The 22,763-nt window shown below is 48.4% G+C and overlaps 1 protein-coding gene across 2 annotated transcripts in view; it reads left to right on the plus strand.

The window, feature by feature from the left end:
* The window catches only part of LOC126543780 (CUGBP Elav-like family member 1-A), a 575,682-nt gene that overhangs the window by 35,991 nt on the left and 516,928 nt on the right, over window positions 1-22,763 (plus strand). For both annotated transcript variants that reach the window (XM_055062366.2, XM_055062365.2), the window contains exon 2: window positions 10,677-10,724. The gene's annotated coding sequence lies outside the window, so the exon portion shown is untranslated. The remainder of the gene's footprint in view (window positions 1-10,676; window positions 10,725-22,763) is intronic.

Consider the following 22,763-nt stretch of genomic DNA (forward strand, 5'->3'; position numbering starts at 1 on the left):
CCACAAAATTTTTACGGAACAGGAGATCCGAGGGGAAAAAAAAAAGCTGAATATCTGCGCAGCCTCACAACGCAGCCTATAGCATTCGCATTTACAACCTCTACCAGTGCATGCTAACAACATTGTGATGTTCGGTTTTACAGACTGCTGTTACAGGCTGGTCGGAAATTGAACGTTTCCTATGATACCGTGGTCCGTAAACTTTTGTAGTTGACTGTACATAACTTTTGTTCAGTATGTTCCCAAGAGCCGATAATAAACGCAGCGAAGCGCTACGAATGTCGCTACGAATGTCGAGATCGGTGGCACCCCTTTCTCACTCTCCCCTCCCCCCGTTTCGAAGGGACAATGCTCAGGAGTGTGAATCGTGCGTCAACTTGGTAATTTTCGATGCTCAAGCAAATTGCTGCGCTAAATTGTGCGCTGATAGCCAAGTCTGACAGCTTTGGCAAGCGGCGGCGAAAGATCTCCGGCCTGGTGCAGGGCGTTGTTTCATTGCCCTCGGGGCGCCCGTAAAAGTATAACTTTCGCATTCTGGGTGGAAGTGGGCGCGAACAGCCGCACCCAATTAAGCACACCCCCATTGAATAAAACGAAAGGTAGGGACGTTCTTTCTTTTTTCCCTTGCCGCCCGAGCCGGAGATCGAGGGCAGGTTAGAGGGGCCTGAAGCTTATCCGCGCCTCCCTGTTGGTGGAGTGGAGTCACGTGGTTGTTGTGCTGGCGCCGTTGCCGTGGAAACGCGCGCGAGCGTCTGCGCGTCGCGCCTAATGTTTTTCTTAGCTTTTTTTTGGGAGGGGGGGGGGGTGTTGAGGGGACGTAGTTTCGATTCGCGCCGGCGTCATGACAATCTCTCTCGATCGCGGTGCGCAACTCGCGTGATCGTGAATCCTGGCGTGCATCGATCCTATTGCCGCGCTGAGCGATCGCCGCGAAAAAAAAAAAAAAAAAAAAGCAAACTGAGAGGTCGCGCGGTGAGAGAAGGCGCGTGCGGTTAAGGGGGGACTCAGATTAATATGAGGCCAGAGTAGGAGGAATGTCGCTCACTTTAGCTTTAGCAAATTCAGTGGGCTTATGCACCCAATCACTCTGTGCGAACCGCAGATGTCTTGGTACTTCTAGTGAGTCTATGGTGAGTGGCAAAGCGAAGTCAGTCAGTGATGTCCAGAAATCCTCTTTTGGGCTAGGTGGCGCCGTCACATTACCAGGGTTCGTACACGTCATCGAAATCATTGAAAGCCTTTGAATTCCAAGAAAAAAGAAAAGAAACAGAGAGATAGAGAGATTCAAGGGCACTGAAAGGTCCTAGAAAATAAATGTTTTCATTGAATTCCTTGAAAACTAGGGCTGGGGGTGACTTTTCAGCATTCAAAGTAACAAGAGAAATAGAAGCGAATAGGCAAATGTGGGGAGGTTAACCGAGGACGTGTCTGGTTGGCTGCCCATACCTGAGGAGGCGGGAAGAGGAAAGAGACAGGGAAAGAATAAAGAGTCAGTTTTAAAGTAACACTTCGCATAGGGCCTACGCCTTGGACACTGCATATCGGGAAACATAGTACTTTATTCTGAGGGTGTTGCCAAACGATTGCAGTGTGGTGTGTCCACAGACAACCAGCCACAGGCTCGTTTAAATCACCGCAGTCATCGTGGAGCTAGACAGAACCGGATCCAACCGACCAAGCGGAGTGCCAGCATTTCGTTCTTACGCTTTATTGGTCCACACCGCAGTTATCGCGGCTCCATTTTCGAGTCCTAGGCTCCAGAAATGCCCGGTGAGAAGTTAGTGTCGGCCATTTACAATTAACGCGAGTATCCTTGGCTGAAGTTGAACACTATACTAACTGTCCGGCCAGAAAGCGATTGACATCTTTTCGATGGGAAAGTCAACTTGGAAAAGTGACCTGGAAGAGCGTGAAGCTTGTGTTCAGCTCGGCAGCTGCTCAGCTGCAGGTGATTGCAGCTAAGAAGGGGCTTTCACTATATTTTAGTGTGTTTGTGTTTACGAATAAGGTTTGCTTCTCCCTCCTTCAATTTGGGCCTTCGGCATACTTCAAAAGTTTGAACTGTCCTTGAATTCCGAGCCAGATGTACTGTGTGAACTCAGTATTACCTGTTGTCAGGATTGGGGGCTCAATCCCATCGCTCGAGATCCGTTGCCAAGATTGGAGTCCGGCATGAATTCGAAGGTAGCTGGCCCATGCCGTCGTCCAACTTAAACACGCTGAGGACGTTGATGAAGGGAAGAACTGCTTCTCATCGAGAACGAGGAAAATGGGTTTATTTACAGAAATTAAATCAGTCTAACATGACTGCTTAAGAAAAAGAGTGTCAGTCCAACATGACTGCTCAAGAGAAAGTGTGTCAGTCCAACCTGACTGCACGAGAGAAGTGTGTCGAGCCTCCGCCCAACAGCCGTTTTTAAACGCTCGGTCCTTCGGCGATACAAGGCAGCGAATGTTCGTTTCGTCATCGCAAAACTAGCCGCTTCCCGCGACAAGGTGACGCACACACACACGCAAACACACAGGTGCGAAGGACTGGAGCCGACGACCGAGGGGAGTCGTTCCGGGAAGCTCGGAGACATCCTGGGTAGCTCGTTGTCCCGCCGCGGCTTGCTCATGCGTAGCGAAATCAGGTTCGCGCTGGGGACCTCGGGCACAATAGTTCGTCCGTCGAACCCGTTTCGTCACAACGGAGATGGGGCCCGTGGAGGAGGCGGTTTTCAGCACAAAGCCCGCTTCTTCGAACGCAGTCTAGCTGCAGCGACGGAGAGTGGGGGATGCGCGCCTTGTCCCCCAGTCGTAATTGGGTGGCAATTTTTCCTTGCAGCTCGCCATTCTTAACACTGTAAGTGTATTTCATGCCGCAGAATGCAACGTTTTGTGACTGTTGCCCCACTTAAATTTAACAATACTCTAAAGTGTGTTTGCTCCATACGGCTCTAATTGTAAGCTGTGTTTTGCGCAACAGACTGCTACGCTATTATATTAGGCATTCTCGCACTCGTAAAATCTATCCATCCATTTATGATGACATTCGTCTACTCGCGATCTTGCCGGCCTAGCCGGTAGCCATTGTTTCTACGTTTACGCGAGAGTAAGGGTAAAAAAGAAAGTGTCAACACGTATAACAATGGTTCTGAAAGATATAATGAAATATGGCAGGCGGCCTTTTGCGTGCGATTGTAAGCTCGCAGCTGCATGTGCAGGAGAAAAATATTTGGCTTGGAAATTCGTGACGTACTGACGTGACGGTAAATGCGCAAACTTATTTACAATGTTCGAACAACAACAACAAAAAAGTACGTTCCAGGTGCGCGCTCCAGAATCGTGCTGTGTCGTCGCTCTCGCCGCGTTATTAGACTCCCGCTTATTTTCGGTTTCTCTGACCTTTCGAATGCAACTGGGTTTACGCTTGAATCGCAGTCGTGCGCATGCTCCGCATTGCAACCAGGGTCTAGTGCGAGAAGAACAAAGGAAGGCGAGTTACAACTGCATGAGGCAAACGTACGTGGAAATAATAGGGAAAATGAACTCCCATTCCTACCTGAAATATAGAAATAGTAAAGTAGAAGTAAAAATGCACGAAAAAGATTGCTGCAGGCGGGATTGCGGAAGACGTCAGATCGGCTGCTGCTTGCAGTGACCTGTATTTTTTTTTTTTTTCCGTGGCTTTGGCTCTCACCTGCAACGAGCAGTCCGTTCGTCCGCTTTCGTCTTCCGTTTCCTTGTTACTGCCGCATTTCAATTAAGTACGAGAGTTAAGTTTTGCCGTGTACGCTTTTCCCGGCTTCGTGGTCTGTTTCGCCACCTATGTTTGCAACCAGCGCCGGGGACATTCGTGGGTGATCACGTTGGCACGCGGCGCGTCGTGAGGGCCGAAAAAAGAAACGCGGGGCACTAAGGCGCCGCATTTAGCCGAAAAATGACCATCCGTCGTGTGTAAACGGGAGACCAAAATTGATTTGATTTGATTCTCCTGCGTGCGTGGGGATCGTGCATGCAGGGTTGCGTAGATACATGTCGTATAGACTGGGAGAGAGAGTGTTCCTGTGTCCGCATGGGCCCTAATAGGTGCGACAGCTGCGGGATCGATCGGACGCGTGAAGAGGGCGTGTGCGCACACCTGCAGATGGTAGCAGCCGATAGTGGCCGATATGCGAACCGACTTGGGAGGCGCTCGATCGTGGTCCTCTCATTTCTGGCGACGCGTATAGACTCCCTATTCGCCCGTCGATCCGAAGCAGCGTCGAGCTCTCGGCGACCTGTTTTTGTTACCTCGGTTGTCTCAACCTTTGGAGTTTCCGGCTGCGTGCTATTTAATGGGGAACAAGGAAAAAATAAAAGCATATTCATTGTTGTAAGTGTCTGGCGTTAAATGGATCACTAATCTTGTGTCCTATCTTCGATTTCTATTGCGCACCTTTTCTATAAGGTCATTCTTTCTCAACCCCCCCCCCCCCCCCTTAATCCCCGTTCCCCTCTTAATTTTGTAGTGTAGCAGGTAGACCATTGTTAGACACACTAGGTCCTTCATTCATTCGTTCGTTCGTTCATTAATGTATGGATGGATGGATGGATGGATGGATGGATGGATGGATGGATTGATGGATGGATGGATGGATGGATGGATGGATGGATGGATGGATGGATGGATGGATGGATGGATGGATGGACGGATGGATGGATGGATGGATGGATGGACGGACGGACGGACGGACGGATGGATGGATGGATGGATGGATGGATGGATGGATGGATGGATGGATGGATGGATGGACGGACGGACGGACGGATGGATGTTTTAGCATCCGGGAGCAACGGAGGGGCTGTGAGAGTGCGTGTGCTCGAGTTTAATTTTAACCACGTGAGGTGCACACCTTCTAATAACCGGTCTTCCTTTGAATAAATAACTGCTTTTTCCTTTCTTTATTTCATCTTTTTTTTCTTTTACGTCTGCTTTATCATAACCACCTTGTTCAAGCTTCGCTGCCGGCACGAAGCCGCGGCGGCTGACTGGCTCTACGGCTTTCTGCTACCGGGAGCAAGGTTCGCAGGTTCGAGTCACGCGATCATGGCGGCCGCGTTTCGACGAGAAACGAAATGCGACATGTGCTTAGATTAATAGGCGCGCGTTCTGGAAACATAAGGTGGTCAACACTAATCCGTAGCCCTTCATCTCTACGGCGTCTCTCGTAGTTCCCAGTGTTGCTTTAGATTACAATCAATCAATCAATCAATCAATCAATCAATCAATCAATCAATCAATCAATCAATCAATCAATCAATCAATCAATCGCAACAGTTATCCGTAGCCCTTCTTCTTTACGGCGTCTCTCGTAGTTCCCAGTGTTGCTTTAGATTACATACAATCAATCAATCAATCAATCAATCAATCAATCGCAACGCTTATCCGTAGCCCTTCTTCTCTACGGCGTCTCTCGTAGTTCCCAGTGTTGCTTCAGATTATAAACCGCAATAAATAAATAAATAAATAAATAAATAAATAAATAAATCAGTCAATTTGTGACGATTCCTTTCGCTCCACATTCTTGTTGCCCCCCTTGTCATTGGCTCGGCGTGCTACCGTTATCGCTTCGCTTGAGTTCGGTCGCTAGATCGCCAGGACGGATAACGTGAAATGTGTCGGATCATAGGTGAAGAAGAAAAAAAAATCCCCATGCGGCCACAGATAGCGCGCTCACGCCACTGGTCTCGGGACACAAGCGGAGCTGCCGAACTCGCGCAGCCGTCACACCACAAGTGGTTGGAACTCGGTCCCGTGAACCTGCGGCCCCCTGCACAGAGCCTCGTGTTTTTTTTTTTTTTTTTTTGTTCGCAAAAGCAAGTGCCTGCTCGCTGCTGCGCGACGATTGTGGGTGCCACGGGAGTCAGTGTCACCGCGCGTGTCCTTGAATATGTCGTGCATTTCGTACCTGCGAACGCTTGCGAAGCGCGTAGTGTAGTACGCGGTCTATACCCCCACGTGTGAGTTGCATTACTTTATTTATTTTTTAGAGTATACATAAATTTTTAAATAGTTCGCCTGTTGAGGATATCACATTCTAATACTTGAGCTGGGTTTTGCTCTAAGAGGGGGACGTTGCGTGCGCCGTAAATATGCATGATTAGTGAACTAATGAACAATGTCTTGCAAATTAAATTGCGAATTGCAGCCGGTGAGTTTGCAAGGCGTATCCACTTGGAAAGTATTTCGAGAATGTCCGCCTCTGTAAGTAATCCTGCTCAAGTGCTAGAATTGTGCTATCCGCTGTGGACAATTTTTTTTTAGGTATTCTGTATACTCAGGAGAAAAAAAAACGAAAAAGAAATACGGAATATCTACGCCGTAGATTGTATGGTCCATTGTTCGAAGAGAGCGGGTAACTAGTAATAAAGTGAATGTAGCTGTAACAATAATTCGTCCTTATTGCAAAGAGGCAACGGATGTCATCAGTGCGACGTACATTTAGAAATATAAAAAATTGGGCCTTTATGTCATGTCGCCAATAATAAACCGCAGAATCCTGACTGCGTGTTCTTTTGAAATGTACATCGTATACTCTACTGAGCAGATAGTATACAACTGTATAAAAAGAAAAGAGAGAGACAAACAGGAAAGGGCATGATTGTTTGCTTAAGTGCGCGAGGATGATAGCGGTTCCATAACAGTTTTTATTTATCGCAGCGTTACATTGAATGATTTATACCAGTAGTATTTTCACAATTCCCCGAAGTACCTTATTTCTTCTTTATTCTAGTTTTACGCTGCCTTTTGTTCATAGTGCACATTTATCTTCAATCCCTTTTTGTTCACTTCAATATATCCGTGATGTAGTTTATAGGAGAACATCTATTATCTGCGTATATGTTGTACACATCTGCGCCTGTTCTATGCGGCAATACCATATCGTCTTCATTTTCTTTTTTTTTTTTTTTGTAGTCCCATGATCAGCCATCGTAAAGCGACCTGCTTAGCATTGTGCGCTAGTGCCAAGGCGGGTAGTTGTCTTCCTAGGCACGCCATGCTGATATCTTTCAAAACGTGTTGTCTTATTTCTGTTTCGAGCTTCGCACTTCCTCTTGGCAATTAAGTCTTTCCAGCTGCGCTCCTCTCCTGTTTTCTCATAGTTTCTCTCTCTCTCCTGTCGAATATGTTATCCGTCTCTCACTTGTGTGCTATTGCTGTATTGTTGCTCACTGTGTAACTGTTTGTACAACTATTTCTTGTTCTTTTTCTTTCTTTTCTAATTATTTTATCCCGTAAATTTTTGGTCGTAGTTGTATTGCCTTTCTACCTTCTTTATTATTTTTATTTTTCTTCTGTGCACCGACATTCGGACCTCACTGTTGTTCCTGGGCACGTAAAAATAATTGATTGATTGATTATTAGTGCGGTTAGGTGCTTTCTATTTGTCGAATGCGAGCAGCATGGTTAAAGGTGTAGATATTTATTTCCACACACGCTCGCAAAGTGAGAGAGAGAGAGAGAGAGAGAGAGAGAGAGAGAGAGAGAGAGAGATACAGAAACCCGAAACAGCGAGCATGTCCTTCGGCATCAGTCAAACAGTGTCTCAACGCGCGTCGGTCCCTCAATTACGGAGGCGTCGTGCTGTTGGGATTGCCGGCCCTGACGCTTTCTGTTGGGGGAGGGGGCGTGGGGGATGCAAAGGAGTTGGTGTGTTCGCATGTACTTGCAGGAGATTTTAACGACCCCCACGTGGTCAAAATTAACCCGGCGTCCTCCATCCACTACGCCGTTTCCATTAGCCGAGAAGTGCCATGCGCGGCGGCTTATCACCGTGGCTAAATGTGAACCCGGGGATGAAATCTGTCGTGCAGGCTGGGCCAGGTGTTGCCTCGGGACTTGTTGGCCAACTGCTTTGAAATTTCATTTGGTTGAATTTATTTAAAAATGACGAGCCTACACTATCGAATCAATATTGGCCGGCGAGGAGAAAGACTAAACCAAATCAGTGTATCAATTTATCGGTCAGTTTGCAGTGGAGGGAGGCACCATTATTTTAGAGATTAGACCCAGCCCGCCCGCGGACGCTTATGTGGTCGCCGAGGCACTTTTGAATAGGGCTCGATGTTTGCACCGAAGCAGCTGCAAATAGAGTGTCAGTTGAGGACGGAGTATATCAATCACTCAGTTTGGAGTGGAAATAAGCTTAATACTTTAGCGGCGGGGGGAGGGGGGGGGGGGGGGGGACGAGGTTACACTCCTGCCGGTGGACGCCTCCGGTTGGCCCGACGACGTCGATCGTCCGACCGGCCCGGCTGTACGCATACACAGGCCGCCGGATAGGTGGCCCGTCCTTGTCGGACGCACGCTTGTTCTACGCTCGCGTCTCCTGCACGACTGCTCCCTCGGCTGTTACCCCCCCTCCCCCACGATTCGCGGGGACGACGCATCGAGCCACTTGTGGTCTATTTGTCGCCGTCCGCGCGTCATCGATCCGTGACCCAGAAGTGGCTCGCCGATATAGCCTCCGCCGCGTTCGCGGTAAACAGCCCCGGAGCGATGGGGGCTCGGCGCTGGCGGCGGGAGAAGTCGAGGGGCCGCGGGCGTCTATTGGTTTTGCGGTAGCTGTGTGCGCGTAACATCGACGCGGCTCCGAGGGGGGGGGGGGGGGGGGGGGCACCGTTTCCGGTGCACCGGGCTATAGCGTTGTAGCTAATAATTGAAGCGAACCCGAGAAGCATCCTATGCGCGGGTGCAGGGTCGATTCGTCTGGAAAAAAGAAAGAATTCCGTTTGAGTTCGCATTGTTGCGGTAAGCTCCTTAACGGAAGCGCGCACGTTGATCGAAGCTCGCAGGTGCGGGAGGAGACATTTCAATGAACTTAGCGGCGGGCCCTTCCTTACCCCGGGGGGCGGTGCCGTCTTGCAGTGCATACGTAATGTCTATACCGCGCGGAATCCAAAACTTCCTTCGCATAAAGTAAGACGAAACAAACATATCGATGCCTTCTTTTTTCGTTTTCACGCGTAAGCGTATACGAAAATCTGTCTGTGCCTTTTCTCTGTGAAATCGGCGCGACTATGCTTGAAGCCGAGAGGGAAGCGAGCGCTGGAGGAGGAAGGCGCCTGGAGGTGGAGAAGAGAATCGCCGCGTTCGCGCCCTTTCACTTTGTGCTTCGGCGCCGTAGTGCTCGTTGTTCATGTTCGTGGCGTCCTTACGCTTGCATGTAACCCGCGTTCACGAAGTGAAACGTCACTGTAACCCCACTTACCTCCGCCCTGTTATGTGTGCGTATTTAAAAGCAACAAACAAATATTCTTCATACATGTCCCTTCGCTAATTTTCAGTGTGCCTTCTCTTTTCATCGTTTTCCCAGTAGGGAAGAGAAGGAAGCACCTAAGCCATAACAGCTACCGTCTCATACATGATTGCACCATTCATTCATTCATTCATTCATTCATTCCATCCGCCGATTTGGCATGCTGTCAACGTTTCTGCCAGTGATCATTGAGGTTCTCTGTTCGATTCCGTGGTGCCATATTTGCAAGAGGGCAGGATGTAAAGCGTCCCCCTCGCCACACCCCGTTGATAACTTTTTTTCTTTCCTTTTTTTTTCGAACACACTGGGAATTTCCCACACCGCCGTTCAAGGAGCGTTCCACTTTTAGAATTATTAAACGGTTTATTAATACATGTAATGAACAAATAGAAGTAAGAAGACGCCATGTTGCGAGGGTGCGAGCTAGCCGCCCCTCTCTCCGCAGTAGTTGCCCTTTCAGCGTCCGCAAGGGACGTTACTCCGCTGCCTTCTCCCACATTTCCCTGTTCGCGTGTGGTACTTGTGTGTGTTCGCGTAGCTGCTGGCTACTTGTGCACTGTGTGCGGGACGTGTCACGTGGTTGGCGAAACCTGCGAGGTCGTCTACACTGGCGAGGAGATCGGCTGCTTCGGCAATAAGGACGCAGAAGGTTTTGCAACGAAGTTTGAGCCATTTTGCGTCGCTTCCCGAAAGTCGAAAACTTGGCGTACGCCACCGTTACCGCATGTTCTACGCACTGGGCTTGATCTGCTTACAGTGTTCTAACCTGGTGTTGGGCCTTTTAAGCACGAGTCCAAAAGAAGGTCTCAACAGATGCCCCGATAAGGCTTCTCTCGTAGTCACTGTTGCTTTGTGCCGTGAAGCCCCAAGATTGATGAATGAATTAATTAATTCAACCATTCATTCGTTCATTCAATCATTTGGACAGTCATAGAAGCTTAAAACATAGATAAAACGATTAGAGAGAGCATTACGAGAAAAAGAAAACGTAGTTCAATTAAGGAAAGTGTAATTTCATTCTCTGACAATTGTTTGCTGCCAGCTAGCCAACACACGCATGCATATTCGGAGTACATAAGTTTGATTTTAAATACATAAATTTGCTGTTGCCTTCTGATAAAGTACACCAGCAGGCCAAAAGCAAGCCATAGTTTGAAGGTCTTCTATTTAAATTAGCGTCTGTGAAACTTTGAAAGAAAAAAAAAAACAAATGCATTCAGGCTGGCGCGTGCACAACAAAAATAAGAACAACGAGAAGGCGAACAAAGAGAAAGTGATAGCGGAAAAACCAAAAATAAACAAGAACGATAAGATGAAAACTATAGTCGATGAGATTTAGAGTACAAAGCTTGGTCGCTGACCTCTTTTCCTTCTTTTTTTATTTTTGCGCAGTGGTGATTGTTGGCCTCTGGTGTTCGTCCTAGGAACTGTACAGAGTTGGTGAGTACGTGCTTGCACCTTCCTGCGCTTGCTTCTTGATTTCAGGTTGCATTAAGCAGTTTCTTGTAGCGGAGGATATGCATAAACGATTTCTAGTTCACGACGTTTCAGAGGGACGCTAAAGGGAAAAAAGAAAAGCTTTGTCAGCTTATTCTGGTAGCGTATTGTTTCCGCGATGTATCTTCACTTATTTGGCGGGAAGGCGATCATAAGTAACCGACAAAATCAGGAACAAATTTCGTTTGAAATCGCGCCCGAACTTCAGTGCCGGTACGTCAGTGAGACGTCACGCCCTTCAAAGTGCCTCCCCGTATCTGAACGAGAGTAAGCGCAACCGAGGGGCCGGGCTTTTATTAGTTGTAACCGTGTGAAGCCAACAGGCAATGAACAAAGCACAAGGGAAATTGTTCTAAGTGAAACGCGCACTGTACTGTCGTAACAATTTCGTATGCTGTTACCATCTACGCCGCTGTTGATACGACAATGGTATGCTCAATCAAGGTAAAAAGATTTCGGTTGCTTTAAGAAATGTTAATGCGGCCGAATTACCGCGTCTTCAGAACAAGGGAACGAGTTTCATCTGTCCCGCTTTCCGTCTCAGTTGTAAATTTCGAAGTTAGACTTTCGGCGTTTTAAGATCGCGAAAACGCTATAGTTTTCGTAACCGATATACCGCGTCGTCAAAGCGCTGCAACGTGTGTGCAGACTTTGCTGCTACGGTTCAGGCCCGTGTTAGTGCTGCACCGAATCCGTGTGACGGTAAGATTGTGATCCGCAACAACTGTGGAAAATGAGACATCGCGAAGGCCTGTATGCTTTCAACCGTGACGTCATGCGGAATGGCAGAGTGCATCCTATCTGCGCCTGAGTGATGCCGGCGACGTTTAGCGGTTCCTGTTTTCTTCCTTTCTTTTCTTCGAAAGCGTGGTTGTGGGAGCATCTGCCTTCCTTCAGATGACGTCACGCGTTCCTTCCGATGCCCAGAGGGCGCTGCACTCGCGCTCTCGAGAAGCACGCGAAAAGCGAGAGCGTATGCGTTTAGATTGGTGATGCCGGCGACGCTTAGCGTGGTCGCCTTTATTACTAAGCATGTTTTTCAACGTTAGCGTGTACCTTCCAAAAGATGACGTCACGTATGCGTTTTGTGACGTCCAGAGAGCGCTGCAATCGCGCGCGCTTTCGCCGCGCAGCCTTCCGCTGCGTTGCACAGAATTGCGCGGAGCGTCGCCGGCGGATTCCCGAGAACCGTGCTCTGACTACTCACAATGAGAAGGGCGCCTGGCAGAGCTAGTCCGGTGACGAGGACGCCGTTGTCTAAGAAAGAAAGACGCCAGACGGGGCCATATGCTTTTTATTTCGTCGTGTTCGCCGAGCGGTGGGATCTTCCTTTCTTTATTTTCCCCCCCTTCATGTTCACTCACGCATCGTCGCATTTTTCGGGGCCATCTCTCGGATGTAACTGAATCGGAATGCCCGAGGAGAAGCAAATGAAGAGGATAGCTAGGAGGGTGACGGGGGCCCCCGGGAGGTGTATGCCTCGAGTAAGACGGGGATTCGCGAAGCGCACTTCCTCCGTTTTGCGGCTCTTTCCGATTCCCGAGTTCTTACGCTCCCTTTATTTTTTTATTTTTTCTCTACTTCGCTCGCCCAGAATGAATAGTGAACGCCTCTCTTTCTTTCTTTCTTGTTTCTTCATATTCCTTTACGCTCTGTACGCTTACGCCTTTTTCACTCCTCTTGTTCGTATTTTTTTCTTCTTTTTGTTCGGAATGACGGTAAGCGGGAGAGCACGTTTTTTGATTGCTCTTTCGGTGATTACATGTTGATTTTTTTGTTTCGTTATCCTAGTTGCTGCTGCTTCTTTTCCGTTTAGCGGCGGACGATGGAGTTTAGCGTTCATCTCGTGACTGCACGTCGAATCGGGTGCGCGTACGTCGTGGCAGCCCGTTTGAATGACGCAGCTCGGAGGCGGGGGGAGGGGGGGGGGGGTTCTCCCGTGGTTCTGTTGCTATTTATTGTCCGTTTGCGTGCCTCACCGTATTCTGTTTTTGTCGTGCTGCCCCGTTTCTTAAATGATTCCCTCGGTGCCTTACTGGTGTCCTTTTTACAAGTAGAGAGAGAGGGAGAGAGTGGATGCAGTAGTGAGTAGTGCAGCTATACTGGCACTCGCCCCCACTCAGGATATATCTTTATATATTTTCTCTCTATTCTTAACCGATGGGGTTATGGGGAGATGGTTCCTGCAATTTGTACAGAAATCAGGAAGGCTCTCGGTAGTAGGCGCGGCGGCAGATTAAAATTGCTTTGAAGCTAGCGGACTTCAACAAGACCTTTAAGTAGCGTAAAAAGCCTTTCAGGGAAGGTGGATATGTAGAGCGGCCACCGTGAAAAGTTTTACGCTTGTCATACTATGGGTGCTTCGCGAAGGCTTGCTAGTGTAGACGTTTTTGATTATGAAATTAATAAAGAAAAAGAAAGAAAAAGCCGCCATTGCCCCTCACCGAAAATGACGCACGAGCCAGAGCGTTGAAATACCGTAGTTTCTTGACATGACCTCTGAAATTGGGCGGAGGGCCCTCTGCGTGTTTTGGCGAAACTCAGAGGCTACGTACTTGGTGAAACAGGCTGAGCGAGTTTCGAGAACTTAGTACCTCCGCCTGAACGCGCCAGAATGCGAGAGCATACTTCGAAATCGGTGGCGTGACACCCTGACGGGAAGACCTGCTAATTAGGCGCGAAATCCGAGAAACGAAGTCATTTGCCTTCACTTTCTGCACCAGTAAACAGCCTCTTGAGGCTTAGGGTGGCGTTAGGGCAAGGAATCCACCAAGCCCATCGACGGCTACGTCCGGTTGTAAGAATGAAGGAACAAAGGTTTATTGCCTTAGTTACACCGCTCCAGTTACGGAAGCCCACTCCATGCAGGAGCATGTTAAACGTCCCAGCTCACATCAGGACACTCTGTCCCACTGCTCGAAAAGTCGCCGCTCTTCATTCGAGTCGACTAGGGAATCTGAAGACTGTCCAGCAGCAAGTCATCATCGTCGGATCCGTTGCGATATCACACCCATGCTCGCAATACTCCGCAGTAACCTCGCCTCCGAAGCCCGATGGTATGGAACAAGCGGCAGGATAGCAACCTGTGAATCCAAGGTCGCCGTCGTTGTTCGGTACATTGGATGTCCCCCGCCCACCCCACTTCATCTTTAGTCCAGGCTGTCGGGTAATGGTGGGGGTGATGGCGTTTTGTGGACCAGTCTAGAGTCGGTGTCCACGCTCCGTTGACCTCTGGATAGGCTCTGATGGACGGGTGGTGGTTCGCGTCGTGGTAAACGTCTGATTAACTGCGAATCCCAGGTCGCCTTTGTTGTTCGGTAGCATTGGATGCTCCCCCCCCCCCTTCTTCTTTTTAGTTCAGGCTGTCAGGTAATGGTGGGGTGCTGGCCTTTTGTGGTGTTGAGGCGTAACATGCCGTTTTTGCCAAAGGACTAAAGCACTGAGTATTGCAACGGTACTGCACCAATAAGAACTGATTTAGCGTTGCTGTGGGTCTATCCTTTTAATTGGTGATTAATAATGATGTTGTCATCGGTTCCTAGTAGCCTGGCCATTTCGAAGGGCGTATTGGGCTTACTCTTTATTTCGAGGGGCCGTCTGCAGCCCCGTGGTAAACTTTCTCTCTCTCTTCTTTTTTTGCGAGGATGTCGTCATAGATGCAAGCAATTCCGGGACGGCGGGCGATGTGGGATGGGGTGCAGAAAGGGAAATGTTGTTGTGAAGATGAGCTGGCGAAAAAAAAAAAAAAAAACACGCAAAACACCCCTTCGTGTGCAAATCCGAGCAACTGGTGCACGAAAAAAAAAAGCGAAGCCGTGTAGCGGAGTTCTCGGACCTTTCTCCAGACCTGGTGGCCTGGTTACCACTGCCAGAAATTATCCCAAGTATACTTTGCAAACGCGTCACCTTATCCGGTGCGATTCCTCCGCTATACGCGAGCGTTTTGCGTTATGCGCTTCGCTATACGCGAACTTCGTTCTTCTATTCTGTCCGCGGTATCCGGTGCTTGGGTTCCAGTATGCTGTATCCAGTATGTTCGATACGGAACATTCCCAGCGCCGGCACACATTCTATTTATTTATTTGTTTACTTATTTATTTATAGATATCTCAAGCATCCCACGGTTGGGACGTGGGTAACACACTGGTCGGGTTATGGGTAGTTTGAACGGCCTTCTGAAGCGAGCTGTGGCGGTAACATATGCGACATCGCTTGGTGAATTATTGCTGTGTTGGGCGCTATTGTACGGGCGTGGAGTGGGTGTCCGAGCATACGTGGGTGACTGTGACGGGACGTCCCGCGAGGTTGGCCTCGTGAATGGCGAGCGTGGTGAATGAGTGGTGAGATTTGCGAAAAAAAAGGACAAAGACGGGCACATTTCTTTTCGGGCGAGTGGAGAGCGTGTTAAGCTTAAGCTCGTGCTTTTAATGCGGAATTGCTACTTTCTTTTATAGGAGTATATATATAATCACATTGAACAAAACGAGTCGCTGAACGTTGTGCGACACCCGTGTACATTTCTGCTCTATAATAATAATAATAATAATAATAATAATAATAATAATAATAATAATAATAATAATAATAATAATAATAATACGCAGCGTCCATTCTGCGACACGTAGGAAAACATGAAACCGCGCCTTGTCCTTGCGGGCACGTATCCTAGGAATGATGATCGAGGTCTTTGTTGAAGCGCTGGCTACGGCATTGCGCTGCCGAGTTGGAGGGCGCGGGTTCGATTCCATCCGCCGCGGGCGGCACCCCGATGAGGGCGGAGTGCAAAAGACGCTCGTGCGTACCGCGTGGTTTGCGTGCGCTTTAGACAGACCCCCCTTGTGGTCCGAAATTAGTGCGAAGGGGCCGCACTACTGCGTGCCTCATAATCGGATCGGGGTGTCGGCACCGTGGAACTGCGTGATCCTCTCGTTTTGTTCGTCTTTGTTGAAGCGCAAGCGGTATGTTACACGCTTTTAACCGCGCCGCACGGCGTAACAGATTGCCACGCGGGAGCGCTTCGTCGTGTGTGTTTGTGTATATGCTTGTTAAAGCGCAACTGCAGCCGCCCGCAGTTCACCGTACGCCGGAACGGGGCGGTTAAGTTTCGGCGCGTGCCCCCCCCCCCCCTCCCCCGTTATCCCTTACCCCCCTCCAGCAAAAGGGCAAAACTTGATTCCGCGTCGACCGGCAATTTCTTGTCGTTTTAGCGATTTCCCCAGATAACGCTAGGAGTTCTTGCGCGTGTTTTCACACACATAGCGCATTATGTATTTATCTTATTTTGTTCGTAATTTACATGTGCTCATTATTGTTCAGCAGTTCTTGAGGCTTAGAAAGTCCGGTTTGTTCATTTTCGAAAGTTCTCTTAAAAGCCAGGCGAACAACTTCGTCGGGATGTCATGGACGAGATGTATAGTTAGTTTGGCATGGCTACGTACACTGCTCACACACGCACCAATAAACCATTACTTCTAGTGCCTGTCCTATGTAACTAGTAAGCGCTGTACTAACGAACGGGGCAATGGAAGTTCGGCAGTTATTACGCAACACTGTTGGAGGATTGGGCATTACAGGAATAGCCGACAAATCGCCTCCGCGGACATCCGCAATATGGGCGTAGTTTCATCGAATGGCTTAAAAAAAAAAATGCGCACATCCACTTGAGTGTAACGCGAACTCGTGTACGAAGAACACCCGGGCGCTTTTCTGAGAAAGCAAAGCTGGGCAGTTGAGAAATTCCTGCTGGTCCGGGGATCGAACGGGGGACCTATACGCCCTTTCGTGGTGGCCGCTCTACCAGCTGCGCTATAACCGCTAAGTATGGACAGCTGGGCTAGTTGGTTATGATTAGCATTTCCGGACTTTCCGGAGTTGAACGCCGGACTTCAACTCAGTTCAAGTCCGGCGTTCGTGTTGTCTTTCTCTCCTCGTCCTTGTCCAAATGTGCGCTGGAACTATGTTTCATAGAGCTATAACCGGCAGGCTAGCACGTCGCGGATTCGGTTGAGTTATTTCGACAGCTCTAATATATAGCAAGTTCGATCACTGAATGTCGAAAATGAGTTAATGTTTAGCGGGTTTTACGTGCCAAAACCGCGATCTCTTTATTATTCCGAGGCAAGCCGTAGTGGGGCAGCCTTCGGATTAATTTCGACCACCTGGGGTTGCTTAACGTGCCACCTAAAATTAAATCTAGGTGAACGTGGTTTTTTCAATTTTTTTTTTCTTTTAGCATTTCGTGCACATCGAAACGCTGCTTCCTTGCTCCTATAGCCAGCGGGGTACCGCGACGGGTAGCATATGAGTTCTGGCGGAAATCCGGAAAAATAGGGGCTGCATGTTTCACGAAATGAAAAATTGGAATATGTAGCCTTGCGCTAGTTTCGGATGAATGGCGCTTTTCCATTTCATGTAGGGGTAAATGTTGCTTTAAAAAAAAAAAAAAAAATGCGGTGGGCGAGCAAGTGCCGCCTAGTGTCCTATGGCAAACATCTGCGGGGGGACCTGGGCGGATATAGTGCAGAGTATGACAGGAAGTTCTTCGCGGGCCGTCTTTTTTTCTTTTTTTTTCGTTCTTTCTTCCTCGCTCCTTACCCAGTCGTGCTGCGAGAACGATGCGTGAAGTATGCATCCCTCGCGCTGTCGGATTAAATTTATCGAGCGACCCGGTCTCGCCGGGCTATCGATTCGTAACACGGTATAACACGCGTGTAATGCTGTACGTACCCCCCCCCCCCCCTCCCCCCACCAACCCACCCCAGCCGGTTCGTATTAGCAGCAGAGCGCGAATTTAGTCGCGTGCGACGAACAGGGGCCGCTATGGTGACCTCGCGGAAGCGGCACACGTGGAGCAATACGGTATGGTTCGGCCCTGTTGGTACACTTGAATTTTTTTTTATTTTTTAGCGCCTGAGAGGAAAGAAAGACTATAAGTCGTAAAACTGTGGGCACACGAACAGCGCCGAGCTTCATCGGAGGGTTTATTTAGCCGTCGGCCTGGGGTCTCTGTGCCTTTTTGTTGGCTGTCCTATTCCACGCTGGAAATCTTCAGTGTCATACACATTGTTCGGCGCTTGCTTTGTGACATTCTCCTGCTTCTTCTTCTTGTTATTCTTCTTATTATTATTATCATTACCACCTGAGAACATAGACCTTTCCATATTCCTGCTTGTGATCACCAACACTCAACCTTCCAGATACAAGAGTCTCTTATAACGCTTATTTCCGTTATATTGATATTTTTCATAATTCGCTGTGGTCGTGTTTTCCCTAAGCTTTGGCCTTGTTGTGTCATATCTTCACGCATAGTTCTCCTCCGTTTCTTTCTCCTTCGTTTTCTTTTGTATGTACCTTGCGCTTTGATGTAGGTGCACTCTTCTTTTCAACATTGTTCCTTTTATTCGTTCTCTCTATTTTAATTTCTATTTCCCTCCATTTATTATTGTTATTATTATTATTATTATTATTATTATTATTATTATTATTATTATTATTATTATTATGTGAACGGGCATTGAGAGTGTATAAACGGGGGAGGAAGGATATATTAATTAGCGTCTTCGGGTGTTGGAGAGACCGCGGTTTAGTGCTGCATGCGAGCCTCGCTGTTTAGCACCGCCCAAAGATATGCGTCGGCATAACTGCTAAGCGTGACGTCAAGCGCACTCGCAAGAAGCGCCCGGGCGATGCAATTCGGTTGCCGCTCTGCTGGCGGCCGGGCTCCCTGACTGCTTCGCGTCCGGGTCGATGAAAGGGTTTATGTAACTCGCGGACGCACGAAAAAAAAAAAATGAAGAAAAAAAATAATGTACATGACACATTCTTCTCAGTATTCGTCCAATGTGATGGTCAAAGTGTTTACGTAAAGCGTTCGCCTCATCGAAATAGACGAGAAAAAAAAACGGTGGAAGCACGACGTAAGCGTTAGCTGGCTTATGCTTTGATGGAGTTTATGTAACGCGCGCGTCAGCGCATTCGAAAAAAAAAAAGAAAGAAAAGAAACGACGTAATGTTAAGACAATTTTTTTCAGATGGCGTGCCGTCCCGTTAAGTGGAAATGTCAGGCATTGTCCCGACCGCTGACAGAGTACAGTGCATGCAACGCTTGTCGGTTATATTTGGTCGTTCAGCTTCGAAAATGCCAAGCTGTTACCTTTGGAGCGCGTTTTCCTAGTTTTTTTCCGAGCCGATTGGCTTGCGGGATGCGCTTAAGTCCCTGTTGGCGAATATGATTACAGGTGTCGTCGTACTAAGTCCGAACACACCTCAAGTGCATTTTTGTTTCTGCAACTGACGGATGTTACTATGGTACACACAGAGCACGTATGCACACCACAGCAGGGCGATCGCATAAACACTTGCGCGGCTCTACTAAAGGGCTTCGCATGTTGTCTGCTGCGGCGTGGTTGTGGACTGAGCTCGCCTCATTTTCGTCGTGATAGGTAGCTTGCTGTACTAGCTCGTAATCGGGCTCAATTAAAACGCTAACAAATACATCTTGCAACTGGCTACGACGCTCTGAATGCCCGAAAGCTCCGTTTTGTTTTCTTCTAGAAGTGGTTACAAGATACCCAGATCCCAGGTACACCAAACCCCTGTGAAGTCCGCTAAAGAGACCTAATTCTCTTCAACAGATTGTAGTGGTAACTCCATCCTTTTTCTAATTAGAGCCAGAGCTAAGCTTTGTTGTGAAATATTCTGAAATGTATTAAGAGACATCTGCACCAACGGTCGTGGGGTCTCTGCTGCTGGTGTGTTCGTGCGAACGTTTCTCTGACAGGCGGCCTCCAAAAGTGATAGCGACAACTGTTGATCATATATAGTGAATGCATAGGCGCCCCTGGTGCAATCACTCGCTAGTTTGCGTTCGGTTTTCGCACAAGGATTGCATTTGTCAAGCGCGTCTGTGTGGTACCGCCTTCGGGCACATTACTTCTTGCTAGGTTCGTACACAACGGCCCACATCCGTGACTCTCGAAATTCAGGCAATTTGTGTGCCAGTGGCAGACAAAGTAAACTAAAAAAAACAATAAAATAAAAGCTCTAATGTGCTTTGAGGGAACACTAAAAGGGCAACATTTGTGAGTTTCAGCTAGAAAGTTTTCTGTCAAAACTAATTTTCTTTGATGCAAGCCGAACACTTTTTGAAATTCGCCTCGATATTTGAGCGCGTCTACGTTAGTGTGACGATGCAGATTTTGTAGTATAATAATCATAATTTCTTTTTATTTGCTCGAGCCGTTTCGGTACAGCAAATGTTCGCGAAACTTGTGAGGCTGAGTGTCTTGGTTTTTTCATAATCGACAAACATCGATCTTTCTTCACCGATAAACAATCAACCAGGCCCGAGTTAGACGTTCTCCGAATCGGAGTTAAGCGCGGCGTTGCCGCTGTCTTTCGTTACTGCGGCTTTTGTGGCTCAACCAAGCCTTGTACACGGTAGCAGTGCTCGTTTTTGCTAATTAAGGAGCTTAGTTCGCTGATCCATCTAAAGTTAAAGCGACACTAAAGGTATATATATTAAACCGAGCTAGATCGATAGACTATTCCTCCTGAAGTATAGAATCGTTTTCTGCGTCCCAGTAGACCACTTTGTTGCGTAGAAAATTGGCCACTGAATGGGGGTCCCCGCTACTGCTCCTCAATTTTGAATTGCCCGCGCCATAACGGACATGATGACGTAATCCACGTGTGACCTGCCTCTGTGTTGCGCTCTGTGAATCAGTCATTGCTGGCGTCACCTGAGAGGTACCATAGTACAAAATCTGTGGCGCCAAATATGCTCTGTTCTCCCAACGAATTGATTGTTACGGAAGCGTAATCTTTTAGACTAGCCCGACTTACTTCTTTTTGCTTTAGTGGCCCCTAAAGCAGTACTGACATGACAGTTCCGACTTGCAGTTTTTTTCTTCCGCGGGTAAAATTAAGTCTCAAACCCTCTAAATACTACACAGAAATGCCGGTAGGCCATCACAGTTCCCCAAATGATTTTACTCTAATACTTATTTCTGCGAACCAGTTTCGGTTTCGTTACCCAGGCGGCGATTGTGTCATGACGCCACGAAACACGGGATCGCTTCGTTCCTTCATTCACTGCGGCTGCTGCACATGCGAGCGCAGCTAGGAATAAAAAAAAGAAACGCTCTCGTTTATATAACTATTTTTATGAACGACGCCATAATACATAGTCTTATTGCTACATAACGTAAGCAAATATTGTTCTGTGTCATGACGTCACGATGGCGTCGACGACGCCAGGTCTGACATCTACATTCCGACTGCAGTGTAAAATTAAAATACGTTACGTTCCCCAGCCTTCACGCACGGTAAGTGTCGGCCTTCTACGCTTGCTGTACAGTTTCTAAAGCTTCGAGAATGCGCGCCATTGCTCCTTTGCCGATATTCATCGTTGCCGCCCCTCTGTACTGATTCACAAATTCTCCACTCGTCGAACATTGGTCCGGCGGACCCTGGGGACCCGAGCGAGCGCCTTCTGCTAGAAAGCACTTGACCCGTGAGCCCCCTTCGCGTCGCCTCGATTTTCTTTGGGCGTGCGCGATACGATGCCAGTTCGGCGATGCGCCGACGGTAGTGTAAACAGCTGGTCGTGGCCTGCGAGCGAGTCAGTGAGAGTGGCTCTCGAGGAGCGAAAAACAACGTGGCCCGCGGCGGGCGCACATAACGGCGCTACCGCCGCCTGTCGGAGACCGCCGCAGGCAGAACGGCGCGCGACGATCGATGTTGCTTTTGTTTCGTTTTCGCCTGAGAGCAGGTTCGCCACCACGTTAAGAGATGGCGCCTCGTGTCCGTAGTTCGGGTCGGAAAATGTGGTTTATGTGGAAAATGGGTTGTGGGAATTCATCGTGTTTTTTTTTTCCTTTTCTTTTTTTTTTCTTTTTTAACGTAGGTAGGACATTAGGTACTATAATAGCAAGAGCTTGGTGGCGCAACCCGCCGCCCCGTTCCAAAAAGGACGCTCATAACATCCATCCATACATCGCAGCGAGAGACTTTTGGGACACGGTTGGCGCGTAAGCGGAGAAGAAACAGGCTGACTTCGAATAGAAATTCAAACATGACTGCAGGGTAACCACGCTGTTCCAATGAGTAATTAGGTGTGTTAGAGTATATAGTGACGCTAAAGTTGCGTGAGAACTTCAATGGCAGGCTGGAGTGCGATTGGGCCTGCTACCGTCCCGTTTTATCCCGTTTCAAAGGAAGATAATCATCATCATCATCCGCTATTCGAGCAGAGCGAAACAGATGCATTCGAAAGTTTGGAACGTGTCTGTAAAAGAAGGAAAGTGCTGTTCGGAAGCGACTCGTGCTGTCAAAGACCGCCCGAAGCTATACGTGTAAATCCTCCAATGCCAGAGGATTTGTGCACAGCGTGTGGAAATGGTGCTCAAATAAATGGACCGTGTTGTTAGCATGTAGCGGTATCAATGCAGCCGTAGATTCGCACGTAGGTAGTCTGTCGGAGTCCTTAGGCATGAGCATTATGGCCGGATTTTGTTTTTCTGAAGAAAAACGATTGAATTGACGCTGAAGATTGCGTTGATGTGAGGTTATAACACCTAAATTAGGCCCTGAAACAGTGGGAGAGAGAGAGATCTGCGGTGGAGGTCAGTACATGAGACAGCTTCAGATTGTGGCCCTATGGGAAACTCACGGTGATGCAGGGACTGCATCTTAGATAATGGAGCTTAGTGTATAAGCAAGGAAGTCACTGGGGGATGATTCTGATTGAACTTTATTAAGGCTATTTTTGTTTACGTACACTTCGTGCAGGGTCGTGTAGACGAGCGTAGTGCCGGGCAGAGGCTATGACGTCGTGTGGTGCCCTTGGCTCGCTGGACAGTAGCCAATCAGAGCGGACACCGCGTCGTCTTCTGCATCAGCAGACGAAAAGCGCCTGACTCCGCACTTCGCCTGACTTCGCACTTGCTGGCTACGTATATGCCCTCGCCTGATACTGAACGC

Source organism: Dermacentor andersoni, chromosome 10 (assembly GCF_023375885.2).
Source record: "Dermacentor andersoni chromosome 10, qqDerAnde1_hic_scaffold, whole genome shotgun sequence".
Lineage (NCBI taxonomy): Eukaryota > Metazoa > Arthropoda > Arachnida > Ixodida > Ixodidae > Dermacentor > Dermacentor andersoni.